The sequence below is a fragment of the Cryptomeria japonica genome, chromosome 10 (genome assembly GCF_030272615.1).
Source record: "Cryptomeria japonica chromosome 10, Sugi_1.0, whole genome shotgun sequence".
Classification (NCBI taxonomy): Eukaryota; Viridiplantae; Streptophyta; class Pinopsida; order Cupressales; family Cupressaceae; genus Cryptomeria; species Cryptomeria japonica.
Window position 1 is genome coordinate 765,349,681 of NC_081414.1, and position 19,630 is coordinate 765,369,310.

The 19,630-nt window shown below is 34.5% G+C and overlaps 9 non-coding genes across 9 annotated transcripts; 4 read left to right on the forward strand and 5 right to left on the reverse strand.

The window, feature by feature from the left end:
* Positions 1-3,696: 3,696 nt before the first annotated feature.
* On the reverse strand, positions 3,697-3,799 carry LOC131027044 (U6 spliceosomal RNA). The gene has a single exon (XR_009102437.2). It is a non-coding gene; the product is annotated as a U6 spliceosomal RNA (small nuclear RNA).
* Positions 3,800-4,077: 278 nt separating this feature from the next.
* Positions 4,078-4,149, reverse strand: TRNAT-UGU (transfer RNA threonine (anticodon UGU)). The gene has a single exon. It is a non-coding gene; the product is annotated as a tRNA-Thr (tRNA).
* A 147-nt stretch (positions 4,150-4,296) lies between these two features.
* On the forward strand, positions 4,297-4,369 carry TRNAA-UGC (transfer RNA alanine (anticodon UGC)). Its single transcript has one exon. It is a non-coding gene; the product is annotated as a tRNA-Ala (tRNA).
* Positions 4,370-4,456: 87 nt separating this feature from the next.
* Positions 4,457-4,527, forward strand: TRNAG-GCC (transfer RNA glycine (anticodon GCC)). Its single transcript has one exon. It is a non-coding gene; the product is annotated as a tRNA-Gly (tRNA).
* Positions 4,528-8,049: 3,522 nt separating this feature from the next.
* On the reverse strand, positions 8,050-8,122 carry TRNAA-UGC (transfer RNA alanine (anticodon UGC)). Its single transcript has one exon. It is a non-coding gene; the product is annotated as a tRNA-Ala (tRNA).
* Positions 8,123-12,347: 4,225 nt separating this feature from the next.
* On the reverse strand, positions 12,348-12,418 carry TRNAG-GCC (transfer RNA glycine (anticodon GCC)). Its single transcript has one exon. It is a non-coding gene; the product is annotated as a tRNA-Gly (tRNA).
* A 99-nt stretch (positions 12,419-12,517) lies between these two features.
* Positions 12,518-12,590, reverse strand: TRNAA-UGC (transfer RNA alanine (anticodon UGC)). Its single transcript has one exon. It is a non-coding gene; the product is annotated as a tRNA-Ala (tRNA).
* A 112-nt stretch (positions 12,591-12,702) lies between these two features.
* Positions 12,703-12,774, forward strand: TRNAT-UGU (transfer RNA threonine (anticodon UGU)). Its single transcript has one exon. It is a non-coding gene; the product is annotated as a tRNA-Thr (tRNA).
* A 379-nt stretch (positions 12,775-13,153) lies between these two features.
* LOC131027043 (U6 spliceosomal RNA) lies at positions 13,154-13,256 on the forward strand. The gene has a single exon (XR_009102436.2). It is a non-coding gene; the product is annotated as a U6 spliceosomal RNA (small nuclear RNA).
* The last annotated feature ends 6,374 nt before the right edge of the window (positions 13,257-19,630 follow it).

Consider the following 19,630-nt stretch of genomic DNA (forward strand, 5'->3'; position numbering starts at 1 on the left):
TTTATCTACTGCTGAAGCTGAGTATGTTGTTGTTGCTACTAACTGTACACAAGTTTTATGGATGAAGCAAATTTTGAAGGATATAAAGGTGGATTGTGTTGCACCGGTAGTTATTCACTATGATAACTCTGTTGCTATTGATATATCCAAGAATCTCGTATTTCATTCTAAAAAAAAGCACATATCTATCAAATATAAATTTTTGAAGGAAAAGGTGGAAGCAAATGAGGTTAGACTGGTTTGTGTGAACACTAAAGAGAAGATTGTAGATATTTTCACTAAACCTTTGCCCAAGGAATCATTTGAGTACCTGAGAGACAGATTGGGAGTTTTTGCCCCTCCGGTAGAGACTTGATTGATGTGATTTGGCATCAGTTCGACATGCACTATTAGAGATACTATTCATTCTGGCACTGATGTAGGATGCTACTACTCAGGGGGAGTAGTCAGCTTTGTGATTCAGTGGTTTATGTTTTTGCTTTGATATTTCTGTCAGATTTATGGCATTGATGTCAAAGGGGGAGTGATATTGATGTGAAAAATAAAAAGATAGTGAAAAAGAAAAGAAAGGGGGACTGATATTGTTGTGAAAAAGGAAAATAAATTCAAAGCTTTTACAGAGATATTATTCACAGGGGGAGATATTGATATTCAGAGCTATATGTGGGAGTTTGTTGGTTGTCTTCAATTGGGGGAGACTTGTTTGGCATTTCTTGGTACTTAGATGTTTTTCACATCTAATGTTGCCATCAATGCCAAAGGGGGAGATTGTTGACCATTTGGTGGAATTGATTATGTGTTGCATTGATGTTTTTTCATTGATGCCAACACTAGTTATTTGGATGCTTTATCGACACCCTTCTAGTCCCGGTAGATTGAGTGGTTTCTGGTTAACTTGGATCCGACATGATTCGGTAGGCTCTAGTATAGTTTGGTGATGGAATTGGCTTGCTCATGATATTCATGCTCATATTTGGTTAGTTGGTTTTGGTCTGGTGATCGAATGCTATCCTGCTTGCTTAGAAGCTTAGTTTCTGGTTTCGGTGAGGGTTTCACCGGTAGAGATTTTGGTGGAGATCTTTGATGATTTGCATAAGTGGTGTTGGTTCAGCTTCTGGTGGAGTTTCTAGATGTTGTTGGTGATCATGTTAGAGACTTGGTGGATGGAGATCATTGTTGTGGCGTGTGGACCTATACTGGGTCCCGATTGATCTAGGTTATGGACTGGCTTTAACGTAACGTGTGGATAGGACATATTGATGTATTTATGGGATGTCTTATGTGTTGGATATTATTTGTTTGGCCTTAGGTTGACATGGTTTGTAATTATGTAATTGGTTTATCATCTGGTGGCCGACCTAATTGTTTATGGTTGAGGGTTTGTATATATAGATGTGAGATCTCATTGTAGATCATCATGGTTATTATTAGAGGTCATTGTCAAGGAATGTAATATGTGAATAATGTAATATCATTCAGGAAGAGGAGTTGGTCGATCATTGGAGATCGAGTTGGGTTTATGTAAGAGGATTTAGTCCTCCGGTATTGAGCTTAACCGAAACTGTACTCAGGCATAGGAGATGCTATCTTTTGTAGTTCAACACTTCTCTAGATTGTAGTCTGGATTTCTATGTAGTCAGTGAGGCTTCTTTTGTGACGAGCAATGCGCTCTAGGTTGTTGGCCTTCTTGCCAAGTGCAAGCCCCTCAATTGTAATTCACATACTTACTGCATAAGTATTATCTAACTGTGGGTAAGCTTCCCACTGTGGTTTTTCCCTTTACTGGGTTTTCCATGTACAAATCTTGGTGTTATGTGGAAATATTTATTCTGTGATTATTGTTTATGCTTAATTGGTTTAACTTCTATTCCAGTATTAATGTTTTAGGTTCCGATATTAAAGTTTAAATTGCTAATGCTTCAAGTAATCCGAGACAACTGATTCACCCCCCCCCCCCCCCACCCCTCAGTTGTCTTCCGGTTATTTGAACTGTCTAACATAGGATTCAATGTTATTCATATTGTGAGCATAGTGAATCAAATATTAATCCTATTGATAATGCTATCGTATATGGACTAAATTGACTTATGAATAAGAAGTATACATTATAGTCTATGTAGTTTATGTATGGTTAGAGAGAAGAAAATATTTTTAACTATTATTGAGTAGAAGTTCTTGGAAGTCACTTTTAGTAAATGATAAGCTTGCATAGTGCTATATTGAATTTTTGGTTGAACAAATATTATGTTGATAATGTATGAGTAACTACCATGGTTGATTTGCTTGATGCATAGGTAGTTGTGACAAGAATTAGATAATTGTGAGCATCAGATAATTCAAAATATAATGTTTTCAAGGTTCACCATCTTTTCTTTCCATGATACTTAATAACAACAAAATCCACATGAGTTGTAGCGAGCTCATAGGATTAGCTTCCCAACCTAATTATCATACCCTTAATTAGTTATTTTAAGAATGCTCATTATCTGATAACCATATTTTAAAACCTCCTTTGATGGTACTCCTTGATGTGTTTTTTGGCAAATCAACATGTCCTATTATCCTATCATGATCGTTCATATTTTGGATCAAATACTTGTAAGTGTAGGCAACTCTTCAAAACTCATCATTTGTCCTTCACTGGCTAGGACAAGTCTTCTTCCTTTCTTTCTAAATTCGGTTATCAACGATGATAAATTTTCCAAAATAAGTCACAATTTTTCACCGACTAGGACAAGTCTTTTTCCTTTCTTTCTAAATTCGGTTATCAACGATGATAAATTTTCCAAAATAAGTCACAATTTTTCATCAGCTAGGACAAGTCTTCTTCCTTTCTTTCTAAATTCGGTTATCAACGATGATAAATTTTCCAAAATAAGTCACAATTTTATGTTTTGTATCCAAATCCAAAATTTATTTATATTGCTCAAAAGTGTTGATTAACCAATCTTCCATCATTGAAGTTTATATACCATGATCATACTCATTTAAGATAAAAACCTTTGAGGGTGAAGCTCATCTTCCAAAATACATTCCTTCTAATGTAAACCTAAACTCAATGCATGCTTGAGGACAAAAGGAGGGAATAGATATTTCTAGAAATAACAAATATATACCCATTTTTTGGAAATAGATGTGTTACAAGGAAGTGTTGAAAAACATTTCCTGTTTCAAGTAATAGATATTCATCTTGAATGCCAAACCTTGTTTTGAATAACAGATTAAAAAAATTATGAGTAAGAAATATCTTAGACTAAAGAAACCCGTGATATATGCATACCACAAATAAAATCATATTTTTTCTACACTCATGAACCAATAATTTAATTCTATCAATAATGAGGGCAACAATTTTTGTTTTTATAATGAATGACAGTAGTCATAATAAAGTAATAAGGATGAAATTTCAATTGAAAGAAATGGAAGCAAATAGGAAAAAATATAGAAAAAAGAAGAGGATCAGAAGAGAAGGTATGATGCATACGCATCAAGATGAAGGTTTTTCTTTACCCTCAAATGAGATACAAATTGAAGTTTTTGATGTTGAATATAATGAAATGTTTGATATAAATGACATAGAAAATTATATTGAAAATGAAATAAAAGTGAAAATTATCTTTCTAAATCTCGTTATCAGTGATGATAAATTTTCCAAAATTCAGAACATTTTATTGACCTCTGAAAAATAGGTATAAAATAAATTTGAACCATTTCTCGATTTATGCGTGTCATCCTTGCTCAATGGCCATGCTACTCTTCTCTGTATCGTTCCAATTTTATCGGATGTCTCCGAAGTAACACTAGTAGGGGCGTACAAAACAATATATGTGGTGTCAATATCATTTACACGTAACAAATGTGGGATTAAAGCCACGCGTGTCCTTCAATCCTTCCTTCCATCTCCTCGGGAGTAGAGACACGATAGAGTAGGCTAGACGTATTAAAGTAGAGTATATCAAAAAAACTAAAATGTAATGTTACAGATACCTCACCTCAACTCCTGCCAAGCAAAACTCAAACACTTCAACTGGGCAAAGCTGCTAACTAACCAAGCAAGCAAGCAAACAACCCTACCCTTGCCTCCACGCAGGATCGAACTACGGACCTTCAGTTTACAAGACTGACGCTCTACCACTGAGCTATAGAGGCCTCTATGAGCAGAATGTTTGCCCATTGTTTCCAGTTCCAGGGGAATCTTGAATCAGGAAACCTAAACCTCTACATACCGATGCTCACAACGCTGCGCTTCCTTTCTTGTTCAATCATTACAAAAAAAGAAAACTCATTTTGCAGTTCGGGGATGTAGCTCACATGGTAGAGCGCTCGCTTTGCATGCGAGAGGTACGGGGTTCGATACCCCGCTTCTCCACTGATCTGTTCATCAATCTATTTGCAAGATTCGTTTTCTGTTTACAAAAATGTCCAGAAGTCAGCTTCTGGCTTTCCCTTCAACTCTGCACCAGTGGTCTAGTGGTAGAATAGTACCCTGCCACGGTACAGACCCGGGTTCGATTCCCGGCTGGTGCATACAGTTTTTCTTGATTTCGAAACATAGTTATACACTACTGTTTTAATTTAATTACCACCGGATAACAACAGGCAATCACAGTGGGCTCAAATTTGCAGATCTGTTGAGCTTGGACTTCCAATATGTTTTGGAGGAAATTTGCGCCAGTTTAGGCCATCCATTTTACGCCCCCTCTCCTCAGTTACTAGGCCCCGGCCCCGGCCCCTCCTCTTTTAAGGTCATTCTTAACCATGCATTCTTCTAGAGTTTTAACTATGATGCCTCACTCATTGCATGTCATGCTTTTTTACATAATAACGTCACCTATCATAGGCCAATAGGTCTAGTTATTTCCCTTCGTATCAAGTGTTCTACAACAATAGTTCGTGCTACTTTACATTCACTATATTTCTAGGGTTTCCAATCATCTTGCTGTTAGATTGGACAACTGGTATTGATGGTAGGAATTCCATTCTAAGATATGTCAACCTTTTTGGGTCTACTAGTCCTACCACTTGGTCTTTCAAGAAGCACTCAAGTACTTCCTTATCCTCAACAATTATCATAAAACAATTCTTCCTAGTTAAGAATCTTTCTGGTGCATCACTTGTTGGTACGGTTTGAACTTCCTTAAAATGACCCCATTTCTTTTTAGTGCGATAATCAAAGTTTCATACACCTCTCACAATCTAGAGAAACACCAATGAACCAAACATATAGAGGATCCATGCGCAGTTCTTTTCACAACATATCCAAATTTGAATGATCGATCTCCATTTCACCACACCGAGGATTAGATGTGGACATTCAGTAGACCATTAGCAATGATGATGTATGTTCAACTTTAGTCAATGTTATGAATTATAACAAAATTTGTAACTAATGTGCCACACTATACAATTACTTCTTCCTTCTTCTCAAACCTCCACCCAACTTGACCTTAATGGGGATGTTGGTGTATCTCAAGCACCTTAATTCGTGTTTTACATCTTTATTTGTAATAGTTTAACAATATTTCTAACAATTTAGACTACAAATATCGTGTCCCTTTGATTAGTTTAGTTAATTTGAGATGGGTGTCTGCTCCATGTAACTCAATTTCACTAGATTGATTGATTAGTTAAATGATTTTCCCCATGTAATTATTTTCATTGGAATTTGTTAAATGATGCACTAAATTGGCTGATTGGTTAGATTCAATGTCACTTTATTGGGTTGTGCAATTAACTTGTAGTTCTTTTTTTGACACCTCATCTAGTTTCTCTTAGTTATATTCTTAGCACTTGCGATTGTTTATATAAAACACACATATTATCTAATTCTCTAATTTTATTTCCTTGCATATAGTGTCCCACCTTTTAACTTGTCTCTTTTTTCCTTTGCTACTAAAGTGTTGTCAAGATTCTACTCGAATGTGATAGAAAATATTTGTGGGCCAGATTGTTTTTGGGAAGTTAACATGTTGATGTTAGATTTTCAATAGTTTTCACACTTAAAAGGGCAATCTAAGTTTCATTGTTTTGGGAGAGGCCTAATTTTCACCCACCCTTATAAAATTATTGGGTCCTAATTTTTTTGTGCTTACAATCAAAGCTCAATATGTGGGAATGACTTGACAAACACAATACCCAACCTCAATGCCCCCTACAGCCCCCCATTTTTTATTTTTTAAAGGGGCTCTTTTTTCAATCTTTTTAATAGTCAATTGTGGTGGCAACAAATTACCAAAGGGCGTATTATAAAAGATTTTGTCTTGATCAATCCCATGTTTGATGAGTTTCACCCTCCATAGTAAAACTTGGGGAAGTTATTTTGTCTCTTGCCATCTACCTTTATTCTTGCAATGCATTGTTTTGTCCTATCGTGCTTGAATTCCCTTGTTGGAAAATTTGTGAGTGGAAGACAATGAATTTAGAAGAATTTTTAGGAAAGGAATCAATGTATATCAATATAATTATATAGTCTCATTGCTAATTTATTAGTTATATCACTTCCATTATATACATGTATGACACTTGAATCAATGTGGTCTCAAATAGTATGTTTCAAATGCAAAAATTGATCGATATCATTACCAAGCACCCATTGGAAATGACATAATGTCTTCGAGTCAAAAGAAGGTGACAAAGGCTAGTTGATATCAAGGGGTCTATTGTAAATTATTGTTGATGTTAGAATTTGTAACATTTCGGTTTACAGGAACCAAAATGGAAGTAGACACATCATTGTACATGATGTGTACTTGCTACCACGAGGACCCAATACTATTAGAATGAATTTGTAACACATTATGGACACCTGTCACCAAAGGAACAATATCACTTGATGGATAGTCTCACCCTTTATTTATTTACAAATGCCCGCTTTGATTTGATTATTCTTCGATTCTATGTATGCTTGATGACGTCTTCGGATGCTCGATATTGCTCCATGATTATGGTTGCAAATGATAATGGATGGTGATGAGATGGGAGTGAGTGGTGATTTCTGTAGAGTAACGGTGCAGTTGAATGAAGGTGGAACACTTGGTATTGATTAGCAATAATTAGAACTATTACCCTCTCCTCGTTTATGGTTACTTTCAAAGATTCAAACAAGTTATGTGACCACTCCAACACCTCCTAAACAACAAAAAACTATTAAGTTTTTATTTATTGAATATTTAGTAACATCCACATAGCACATCATATGGTGTATCGATTTAATTCAAAATTTGAACCTTATTGAGCATATAAGTAATTTGTTATTCTGTTTATGTCCATAGTTTAGTGCCATGCATATGTAAACATGTCTATAATGGGTAATGAAAAGTAACTTCTAGGGATGCTACTAGTTTAAGTGGAAAACCCGGAGAAAATGATTTGTAAGCTAGCAATGTCTTAAGAATTTTGATAATTTACTATAAAGAGCTAAGTAGTCATTGAGTGTTGGTAAACAATTAAAAAAAAGAACAATAAAAAAGGAGATCACAATGCAAGAAGGAGAGTTTGTGTCACTATATAGATGGTTGAATTTGATAACGAGAGTTTACAATTGATTTTTAGAAAGAAATAATTCTAAATTTTAAATGATAGAACAAAAATAATTAAAACTTTTTAATATGGATTACGTGGCAATAGAGTACTACAAGTCACCTCATTGCTGAAAAAGTATTCCATCCATAAATTGAAGTAAGGTACAAAGATATCATAGTTAAAAGAGGGGCAAAGAATATACTGCAACATATATCAACATAAAAGACGTAAAAAGAATGGTCTAAAAGAGCCCAATTTACTGAATGGCGGCGTGAAAAGGTTGGTTCGCTGTTGTTATCTGGAACTAAATGTTGTTCCAATTCTAATTAAATCAAAACAGCATTGTATACCTGTTTTTGAAAAACACAAGATGGACCTGCCGGGAATCGAACCGTGGTCACTGGTGGGAAGTTAAAGGGATTCGAAAGAGATTGATTGGGAATTTTTGTAACAGGAAAAATGAAAAGAAACGAATTTTTCCAGGATCATACGCCGCCGCCATTAACAGAATAATGAAATGTAAATAAGTGGAGATGTGGGGTATCGAACCCCGTACCTCTCGCATGCAAAGCGAGCGCTCTACCATGTGAGCTACATCCCCAAGACAAAAATCCTAATTAAGCCACAAATTATCTAGTATATATGGGTTTTCCTGATTTAAGATTCCCTCATCTGTCATCAAAAGGCTAGAAACAACTGAAATTACTATTCACAATGGCCTACACAGCTAAGTCGTAGAGCGTCCTTTCAGTTTGTTTGAATTTTTTTATTTTATTTGTTTCTTGTAGGATATGGGAGAGGAGCCAGAACGTTCACGTTTCTCAAAATCATATGTGAACATTTCAAAAAAAAAAGAATTTTTATACAGTAGCTTGCTTGTCAAGTCCCCTACTCAAAAACAAAATTTCAAGTTCATATGGTCAAATATGATGCCACATCAACATGTTTTTTTGTGAAGGTGTCCAAATTGGTCCCAAATTGTCATAAGATCCATAGGTGTGCACTAAGTCATGTTTACTTGTGCGCAAATGTGGCATCACATCATTGGTTATTTTTAGAATTTTAGAGGTACCTTTTTGGGGAAAAGCATTGACATGACATTTTTAGAGCACCACTATTGGTCTCATTTTGTCTATGTACTATAACATGTATCGGTACCTGCACATGTATTGGCTCCTCTCCCCTAGCAACATAGCTTTCACACATGTAGGACTACCCATTACAACACATCATAATCACAATTTGGATTTTAGTATATAATAAAGCTATGTGGAATATATAGGTTTTTTACTATGAGGTTGAAGTATTTGAAATTTGATCTTGTTCAACTCATAACTAATCTTCACATGTTCTTTGGGAACACCTCCAAAAATTACAATGAAATTATCTAGAGAACGATGTCATAGTAAATTTTTAACATTTCCCCTTCTTGATAAATATTATAGTTTGAAAAATAACAGAACATCTACTTTTTCATATATTAAGCAATATACTATGTCTCATAGAATCCACAATTACATTATTTTGTGATCCAAAACCCACAATGCTTCTTTCCAAGATAAAGACAGATAAACACAACATTGTTTTTTTTAGTGCATGAATAGTCCCCAAAAATATGTTTCAAACTTTCCTTGTGCCAACAAAAGGGGCATTTAAAGGTTGTTGAACTATCATACATCTCAACCTATTACCCACTAGCAATTTGAAATATATAATTTTTCAGGTCAAAATTTGGCCATTAACCTTTACCTTGTATCTATACTTCTATCCCTTCTATATTCTTAGCTCATAACTCATAAAGAAAATTCTCTTGTAATTTTCTTATGGTCAAGGTTAAAAAATATCTCTACAAACTTCTTGCTTAAGGTGAGCAACATCTCACCTTACTTACCTTTCAGTTGTCTAGAATTGGGATCATAATTGTTTCATAAGGAAAATATGAGGTTAGTACTAGCAAACACATTTGTAACTACTAGCTTGCCTAAGTTAGATTTTCATATGTTAGACACAGGGCAAATTTGTTAGCACGATTATGATAATTCTCAAATAGATCACATCTTATTATTGGAATGATGACGTCTCTAATTAGTTAAATCCTATCTCGAAATAAAACTAAAACAAATATCAATATTCTAAGCATGTTTTGTTTTCTTGATGATCTAGATTAATTAATTAAGTCTCATTCAAAACTCCTCTCAACTTTGGACGCATCTATTTTGGCTCCAAAACGATAGTACGGATTGACTAACACACGTGCTAGTCGCGCGTTTTACACCGTCGATTTTGCAATTAATGACTGCGATTGACTAACCTGTCACTAACACACTGTACGAAAGGTCCGTTTTAGAGCCAGAATAGATGCAGCCCTCAACTTTATCCCTTGAAAAGAAACAATATTCATTTTATAATTATAAAAACCAAAAAATAAATGTGCCATGAATAGCCTACTCTCTTAGCTAGCTTTTGCATTAAATGCACGTGTATCGTAATTGTTAACTTCTTTTAAATGTCTTGAATTTTATCCATTGCTTCCTTTAGATGAACTAAATTAATGGCTATCGCAAATTGCTTTTGAATCTTATGAAAAGATAGTTGACAAGCATCAAATATAAATTCATTGTATGCCACGTAGGATACTTGTGTACATGTCACACCCCTCGAAAAGTAGTCCTTGTGTGGCCCAATCCTATACTACCTATATTCTGATAGCTAGTGCTAACAGATTCTTCAACTTAATGCCCTTATATACCTAGCGGGGCCCTTTTCAACAAAGTGATAACAACTCACCACCTATCTTCCACCATAGGATTTTTATTCGAGCTTATGAATATCATCAAAGCATCACATTAAGAGAATGACTCAACTCAAAATTATTATACAATAAGAAATTGCCACCTACTTTAAGCCCAAAAAACCTTAAATGCTTTGCATGTAACAACACTTTATAGACCAATTAAAATATTTCAATTCACCTTGATATTAGAACACTTAGAATGCATATTCACCCACTAAGGAAATGTCTCAACAAAAGACATCTAGCAACCTTAATAAAAGATTTGGAAACCATAATTGTGATGCAATTAGAGCATGCCACATCTCTTGAGCATATATTAACTCTATAGCTAAAAGCTTGTGATGAGATCCATCACATATTGCATTAAAAATTGGGGCCCATACCCAAGACAACGATGTGACATAGAAGTGAAGCCATTTCATATGCATAAGGACAAGACTTCGTAACTCTTCATATATTTAAGCATTTACTGACCAATTGGGAAGTACCAACAAAACCCAAGTGAAAATCTATATATTATAACCAAAAGAAGATAAGTTAGCCCAAATTACACATGGCAACACAACACTAGCTTGTGGTCCTAATAATATTGCAAAGTATAAATTGTAATGTGAAAGCTCATAGTGAAGCAATGTAGACTTGACATGTAGAAATTGACTAGGACCCAAATTAAAATAAAACCATGACTACAAAACAAAAGGAAATAGACAACATCTAGTCAATAGAAAAATAGAAAAGTAGGGTTGGTAAATTAATGATACAAAAAGGGATAAAACCACCAACTTAAAGGATGGATAAAACCACCAACTTAAAGGATGCAATCCACATAGCTGGTCATCATAAAACTAGAAGCTTGATGCAACAAAGCACATGAAAAAAACCTGTAAGGACTTGGGTTTTGGTCATAGAATAAATCCTCATAATACCAAAATGAAGCAAAATGAAGTATATTGACTATTATATATTAAAATGAACTAACTTGAAAGCATAATAGAAAGAGAAAGAAAAGGGAAGAAATCATCCAAAAGATCGGATGTCTATGAGAGCTTCTGCAAAGAAGGCTTCTTTTAGAACCCGCACATAAAAGACCAAAGAGAAGGTTGGGGTGGTTGTTTAGGGGTTTGCCTTAGTCAAGCCCTCGATTTGGTGTTTCCACCTCCATAGACAACCAAGATGGATATAGATAAAAAAAAGAAAAATGACATAAAAGACAATAGAAGATATATATATGCTTCTATCAAAAGACAATAGAATAAACTATAAAGATTGCTTCAAAGACAACAATTTCCCAATCTTACATAGTAGAGGAAGATAATTTTATCGAAGAAAGAGTTATCTCCATGTTGATACCATGAGAGAGAATGAGATGTGCTTCAAAGCTTTAAGGTTGCTGCAAGTCTAGTGTTGAAAGCCTCAAGAGAACACTATTGGTTGAATATGTGTGCAAGGATGAGTAAAATTACCAAAGAGTGTTAGGTATCTTCTTGTTTCTAAAATGGAAACTCAAATACTAACTTAGAAGGTTTAGATTCGACTACAATGCTCAGCTTGGATGACAAGTGTGTTACACTGGTAGAATGCAAGAAGTGTAACAATCCAACGGTTAATTGAGTTGAATATTTTTGTCACTTAGAATGCATTCATCCAAGAAAAAATGGAGTCAAATATTGAGGATCTGACCCAATTTAGTAGAAAGACATATAATTAAAAGAGATGTATCTAAAAGCTTCTTAATAAGGTACACATATATTATATAATTAAAAGAGGGGGAAAGAAGATACTAGAACAAATATCTGTATCCGTATCCGTATGATAAAAGAGGGGCGTAGTAATTGACCAGCGAGAATGAGAAGAGCGTAAAATGGATGGCCTAAACTGGTGCAAATTTCCTCCAAAACATATTGCAATTCCAAGCTCAACAGACCTGCAAATTTGAGCCCACTGTGATTACCTGTTATTATCCGGTAGTAAATAAATTAAAACAGTAAAATCATTTGTGTATAGCTATGTTTTGAAACCAAGAAAACTCAAATGCACCAGCCGGGAATCGAACCCGGGTCTGTACCGTGGCAGGGTACTATTCTACCACTAGACCACTGGTGCGCAGATGAAAGGAAGTAAGAGAGATCAATTGGGCAGATCTCTGTAAGCAGAAAAGGAAAGGGAAAAGAATCTTACAATGGACAGATGAATTAGAGCAAATGGAGATGCGGGGTATCGAACCCCGTACCTCTCGCATGCAAAGCGAGCGCTCTACCATGTGAGCTACATCCCCGAATTGCTACAATTTTGTTTTTCCTTTGTGCAATCATTGGAAGTAGAGCGTTATGTCCTAATTCAAGATTCCCTGGAATTGGAAACAATGGGCAAACATACTGTTCAGAACGGCCTCTATAGCTCAGTGGTAGAGCGTCAGTCTTGTAAACTGAAGGTCCGTAGTTCGATCCTGCGTGGAGGCAAATGGAGAGCGATTTGTTTGCATGGTTAGCAGCTGTGCTCGATTTTAGTGTTATCTTTCTCTTTTTCTTGCAGCACTGCAGCAGCAGTTGGGTTGTGTCAGTTCTCACTCTAAAAAAGACAAATCTGTTACTGTTATGCATTTTCCATCGTGGGATAAAAAATCTATAGTTGACATTTACGACTAACATCACGTGTTAGTCGTGCCGTACCACTTTTTGGAGCTAGAATAGACAGCTACTCAAGAGTTGAGGTCTGTGTGTGTTTCGTGTCTCTATTCTCAAGGCGATAGAAAGACGTACACGCGTGGCTTTACTCCCACATTCACTACGCGTATATGATACTAGCACCACATATATTGTTCCGTACGCCCCTTCTAGTGTCTCTTTGGAGACATCCGATAAAATTGGAACATTACAGAGAAGATTAGTATGGCCCCTGTGCAAGGATGACACACATAAATCGAGAAATGGTCCAATTTTTTTTCATACTTCTCCTGTAGATCTGAGAAGGTTGGTGTAAAATTAGGGTTTCTACCAAATTTGGAAGAGTCAAATATGGACACGTTCATTTACCAAATTTGGAAGAGTCAAATATGGACACGTTCATTTTTAACAAGTACTCATATGTCGTATCCTTCTTCTACAAAGAGTTCCTTTTGGCTATTAAATTTGAATTTTCTTAACTCACCATTACCATTTCTTGAGTATTCAATTAAGTGAAATGAGTATACGCATTAATTTGTACTATTTGTTAATATTTTTATTCTACTTTCTTGTTTTCATAAAACATATTTGTTATCACACCAAGTGGGTCATTGCATGTGGTATATACTTGGACACAATATAGAAAGAAATTTGTGAAATATTTTGGAAAATTTATCATTGATAATTGGGTTTAGAAAGATAATGAAGAAGAATTGTCCTAGTTGGCAAAGGACAAAGAATGAGTTTTAGAGAGTGACTTGCACTTATAAGTATTTGATCCTAAATATGAATGACCATGATAGGATAATAAACCATTTAAGTTTATGTATCATTGAATATCATATTTTTGTTCTTATACCAACTAGTTTTAGAGAGTGACTTGCACTTATAAGTATTTGATCCTAAATATGAATGACCGTGATAGGATAATAAACCATTTAAATTTATGTATCATTGAATATCATATTTTTGTTCTTATACCAACTAGATTTAGAGTTTTATCTTTAGAAAATAAGTCACAAAAACTTTCAATGTCCTATGCATTTGAGTATTGGAAACATTGTTCATTTCTAAGACTACCCGCATACCTTATATCTAACTAGGTGTACTAGATATATTGTTCTATTTGAAACTATTCTTATGTAACAATACGAGTGGCTATGCAACCCTTCTATTAACCATAAACCAAGAATCCAAATCAATGTTCCAGCTAGCACGGTTTATAATCCAATAGGTGAGATATCATATTTTCAACAAGAATTATATATGACTCCAAATAATCATAAATAAAACAACAAATCATAATGCAAAACCATGTCAAAGCCTCATGTAAACATCTCTACTAACCATAATACATAACAATTATTGAGCCATTCATAACAATATAAGAATTTACATCATAGGTGAAGAGTTATAATCAGCCCATTATAAATTTGATTAAGGGGACAAGGAATAGAACTTAAGGTTTCACTATCAATTTTGGGTATTAGCTTATATATGAAATATTCTAACATTATTCTCCCTTATCAACTTAAGGAGAATAGCATAATCCATAAGTATGAGATTTCTTTCTCGATCTAGGAGATTTAAATCCATTCTATAAAACACAATTTGAAATAGGACTTAAATAATCTTGGCCAACTCACTTATCCATTCACTAGTATAGAGTCATATGTGGCAAGAGTAAAATAATCCACTTGATTTGTATGATGTCTTCGTAAGTCAATTTTTCATTGAAATCTCATACTAGGTGTTGCTTTATTTGATATATTTCCTCAAAGAAATATGGTCTAGTGGACTACAATTTTTGTAGGACATGCATAAAATAGATTGAAAAGAAGTTAGAATTTTTTAAGAAAATACGATTGGAAAGTGCATACACTAATACTGGCATCTCAACCTTTTCAAGTTCTAGCATTAATTTATTAGTTTAATTATTCATTTTATGCCTACTATGTCAAGTCATCTTGTGGGACCTAACAACTGAGGTGGCATTTGAAATGGAGGTGACTAGTATTACATGCAAGCTACAATTATGGAATTAGGCATCATATTTGATGATGTGGCTATGCAACCTTACTTATAAGTAGGGGACTTGCTAAGTAAGCTACCATAAAAATTGGGAATGATTTGAAATTTTCGCATAGGATTTTGAGAAGCGTGAAGTAAGGGTTTTCAATTATTGGGTCCTCTCCCCTAGTTATATGTAATGAAAAGCAAAGCTTAGTTCTCAACTCTTTAATAGTGTTTTGTGCATTACAATCATACTCTACATCAAATGCATAACTATAGATTAATTCAAATATGCTTCCTATGCTCTTAAGAGGTTTTGAATATGAAGGCATACGGTTTCACAAAATATTCAACATTTTCCTCAAGAAAATAGATCATAAAGATACATTGACTCTCTTAATGTATTATTTCTTCTTTATTGAATTTTTTTTTTTAACTGTTGCTTGATCCGAAACAATCTAGATCTGACATACATACAAACAAGACAAGACTGTAGGAAAATTGGATAAATCCCATAGGCATTTTGATAAAATTTATCATGTTGACATATGAACATCTTATGTGTTTCTTAAGAAAATCATCTCTCCTTAGCAAAGATACAAATCACATTCAAGAGTTGAACCTATAGAAAGAAAATTTCTCTACAAATAGATATCAAAGCTTGATATGAAGAGCCTAGTAGAACACACAATAATAAATCCCAATTTATGAAAGGTACAATAAAATTTTTGTTTTACTATTTTTAACAAAAATGACTATTAAGTTATTGAGGAAAATCAACAAAAAATTATCAAAGCCAATTTCAAATTGTTGAATAAAACTAAACCCACTTGATCTAAAATTCCCAACGAATAGAGGAAATACACCTCCAAATGCAGATTGAAAAATAACTATTCACAGTGAGAACCCTATGCAAAAAAAGATCAAAGGCAACCTCAAAGAGTTAGGTAATCTACTAAATCTTCTTGTTGCATGTTTTCTGGTTCATCTACGAATACTGAAAAATGTCTTTGTATTTGACCATCCGTTTAGTGGAAGAATGCACTACACTACCCTACTAAGGGCACAATGTGATCCTATTCTAGCTATCTTATACCTTGTTTGATGTGGGAACAACAACAATTCACTCCACCTTAACATAGAAATATACCATATTTGCATCAAAAGATCACTTTGACTTGACTAAACAATATTTTTTTCTCAAAATTTATGGCACTAATGACCTTTTTTGTTGCTAGTGCTATTTTCATTCAATACCAAATCACTCTAAAAACTTAAAATTGTTTCCATGTTGCAAGATTAAAATTGCTTAAAATCTCTGCATTGCAATAATATTGCATCGATGAAGGTTTTCTTATGTTACATCCATAGACATCCAAAATTAATTAAATTAATATTTAATTAATTCAAGCCTTACAACATAATTAATTAATTTAATTATGTTGGTCCCTTTCTTCTTAAAATTAATTAAATCAAATTTAATTAATTTTATCACTATAGTCCTATAATTAATTCATCAAAATTAATTATTTCCTATTCTTCTAAAAATCATTTCAAATATCATTTATTTCTTCTAAATTATGCTTAGCTAATTAACTTCAATTAACTAAGCTAACCATGTGATTCCAATAAATCACTTTCCCCAATCCTCACTTAGCCTAATTAATTCTTCTAGAAGCTTGATTATCCTCATGCCACATCTTCCTAACTTTCCCACTTGCACTCTAATCACTCATTAATCCACCTAATACAATTCCTTAATCATTTGTGCATCCCTAATCACCTTGATTAGGAATGGGCCAACTTTTTTCCATAAATGGCTTTCCCATCTCATCCTCCAATCTTAAATGCACCCACTTTGATCCTTTCAAGGAAATTCAAATTCTTTGAATCTCCCCATGCCTCCTCTTCCCAAGGAATTTTTAATTCATTTTCTCATTTAGTCTTCCCACACATCTCTTATTTAGATATTTTTAATTCCTCCTCCCTTCCCCCAAGGAATTTTATATTCCTTTTTCTCTTCTCAATGTACTTGAGAGCTCTTCCCCATGAATCTTGAGAGGTGTATTGACAAGAAATGCCTTTATGGCATATCTCTTGGATCCCACACCTTATCCTCTCAATCATCTCCCACTCTCTCTTTCAATCCTATCCCTCCATTTCGAAATCAATATTGGCCCTCCATTTTGGCCTCCAATCTACAAATTGGAGTCTCATCTCCCCTCAAATCATCCACTTCTCATGCATTGTCATGTTGTCCATTTTAGTCCCAAGATCATCCATAGCACCATCATAATGCCCAAATCTTGCCTCACTTAGGCAATTCATTTCATCCTACTCAATCACTCAATCCAATCTCTTGTTGTGTAGTGGAGAGCAATCCACACCAATCCCTCATCCAAGGAGAAAATCAAGTGGAGCAACAAGGGCACATCTTCCACTTCATCAAGCTTAATTCGAGGAGCAAGAGAAGAGTTTGGAAGGTATAATGGTTATTTTATGCATGTTTTAATGATTTTGTGCTTATTTGGATAAATACTAACCATCGTCACCTTTGGAAGTTTTCTCTTGGTTCATTTTGGCACGCTCGATGGGACCCATGTCCCTAGAATCTAATCGTTCACAAGTTCTCAGAACGACGTTTGAGATTTCACTTCGGCATCTCCGCAACGCTGTTTCGGCGTCTTTGAAATTCTACTTTGGCATCTTCATTTAAATTTAAACTTTCTCGCCAACATTTTGTGCAAAAACTAAGATTGACGTCTCCGTCTACATATTGGAGTCTATGCCCCTCTATTTCGGCATCTCCGCAGTACAAATTAGCACCTCCATTAAAGACAAAAATCCTACCTAACATTTAAAAAAAAAATTCATAAAAATCAACGTCTACATTAATGTCAATCCATCCACAGATCAACGTCTGTGCAAACATGAATCCACGGATCAATGTTTGTGCATACTTCAACGTCTCCGCCTGGGTACTTTTTCTGCTTATTTTTAAAATTTAAAATTTTGAATTTTTGCAAGCTAATCTTTTTTTTTGTTTAGGACCTCAATCAATGTCTGCGCCTGCATGTCAACATCTCTGCTTATTCTCGCTTACTCTCAATTTTTTAAAATTTTGAATTTGCATGCTAACTTTTTCTGTGCAGGACCTCAATCAATGTTTGTGCAAACGAATTAGTGTCTACGCTTGCACTTTAGCGTCTCTACTCAAGTGTTTGATTTTGATTTTTCAATAACTTTTCTTTGTCCTCACAACGTTTTCGTCTGTCCAAGACTAAGAACCAAAACTACTAATCGTTGTTGCAGGACACTTGTCAAAGAATATCATTTTCCCACTAGCTTAGATTTGATTTTCATGCATTATATTATAAAACACATATTTTGGTGTTAAAAAGAACGTGTGTTTTTCGTGTTTTGTGTGCTTGCACATTCGTAGGGTGGACTTATCATTACGCTTAGTATCCTCTCCCCTCGCCTTTGTGGATCTTGGGTGTAAGAGAAAATTGATTAACAACACCCGCCTTTTCTTTTTGTAGTGAGGGGTATCTTTGATTGGGGATTTCATCACCCCACAAGGGTACTTCGAATTGGGACAAGTCGAGGATATCGACTCTCTCAGCGTGATCTCGAGTGGTGTCTTTCGAGCAAGAAACATAAATAGAAATGTGACATGAATCTAGTATGGGAAATGGAATTTTAATAAATAGCAATATCTATGATTTTTTTCTTAACAAATTTTAGAGATTCATTAATCATCCAAATCATAATAAATTGGGTAGGATAACCATGATAGCTTATACTCATTTAGATGCCCTGCCAAAACTAAATCCAAATCCCATAAGAATAGTCCCCATGAAACCAAAAATAAAACAATATCCTATTGAAACCCTAGAAACCCTATCTATGAGTAATTACAAGAATTTCAATAAAGCAAAGCCCATCAAACTTGTCTTCATTACACCTTCTTCAATACAACTTCTCATATGGGTGTCTCTCCAAAATTCTTATTTTCCCCTACAATACATAGATCTAACATAGAATGATCTACCCACAAAACATTTGAAAACCATACAATTGATTGCTAAAATTACCTCTATACAAAACTCAAAGAAAAATTATATGGTACCCTTCTTTAAAAATGAGCAATCAATTGTACTAATGGAGGTGGGGGTGGTGTATATGGTACCCTTCTTTAACTTCTTTGATATTGTGTGACGAGACATGAATTGGTTGTGTTGGCTTCTATTTTCTATGGTTTCTATTGGCTCTACTATCCTTTCCCTCTTCAGATGTGACACCACAATTCATTGCGATCATTGATACCTTGTTGACCATGTTGCTTGCATTTGTGAAGATGAAAAACTAGCATGAGACATGACAATTTTGGTGGAGTTTCCACCAAGAAAAGCCTATCAAATAATTAGGCTACGTATAGTAGATTTATGTTTAGAATTATAACTTGTAATTAAGTTATACAATCATTTATATGATCTTATATATGTAGTTAATTCAAACTAGGTAGCATCCAAGGCATACATATGGTATACATAAGAACTACTTGTTAGTTCATGGTTCTCAAATTGTGAATTGTGTTCATTTTAAAGACCTTTGAAATTTTTCTACCTTGAAATGG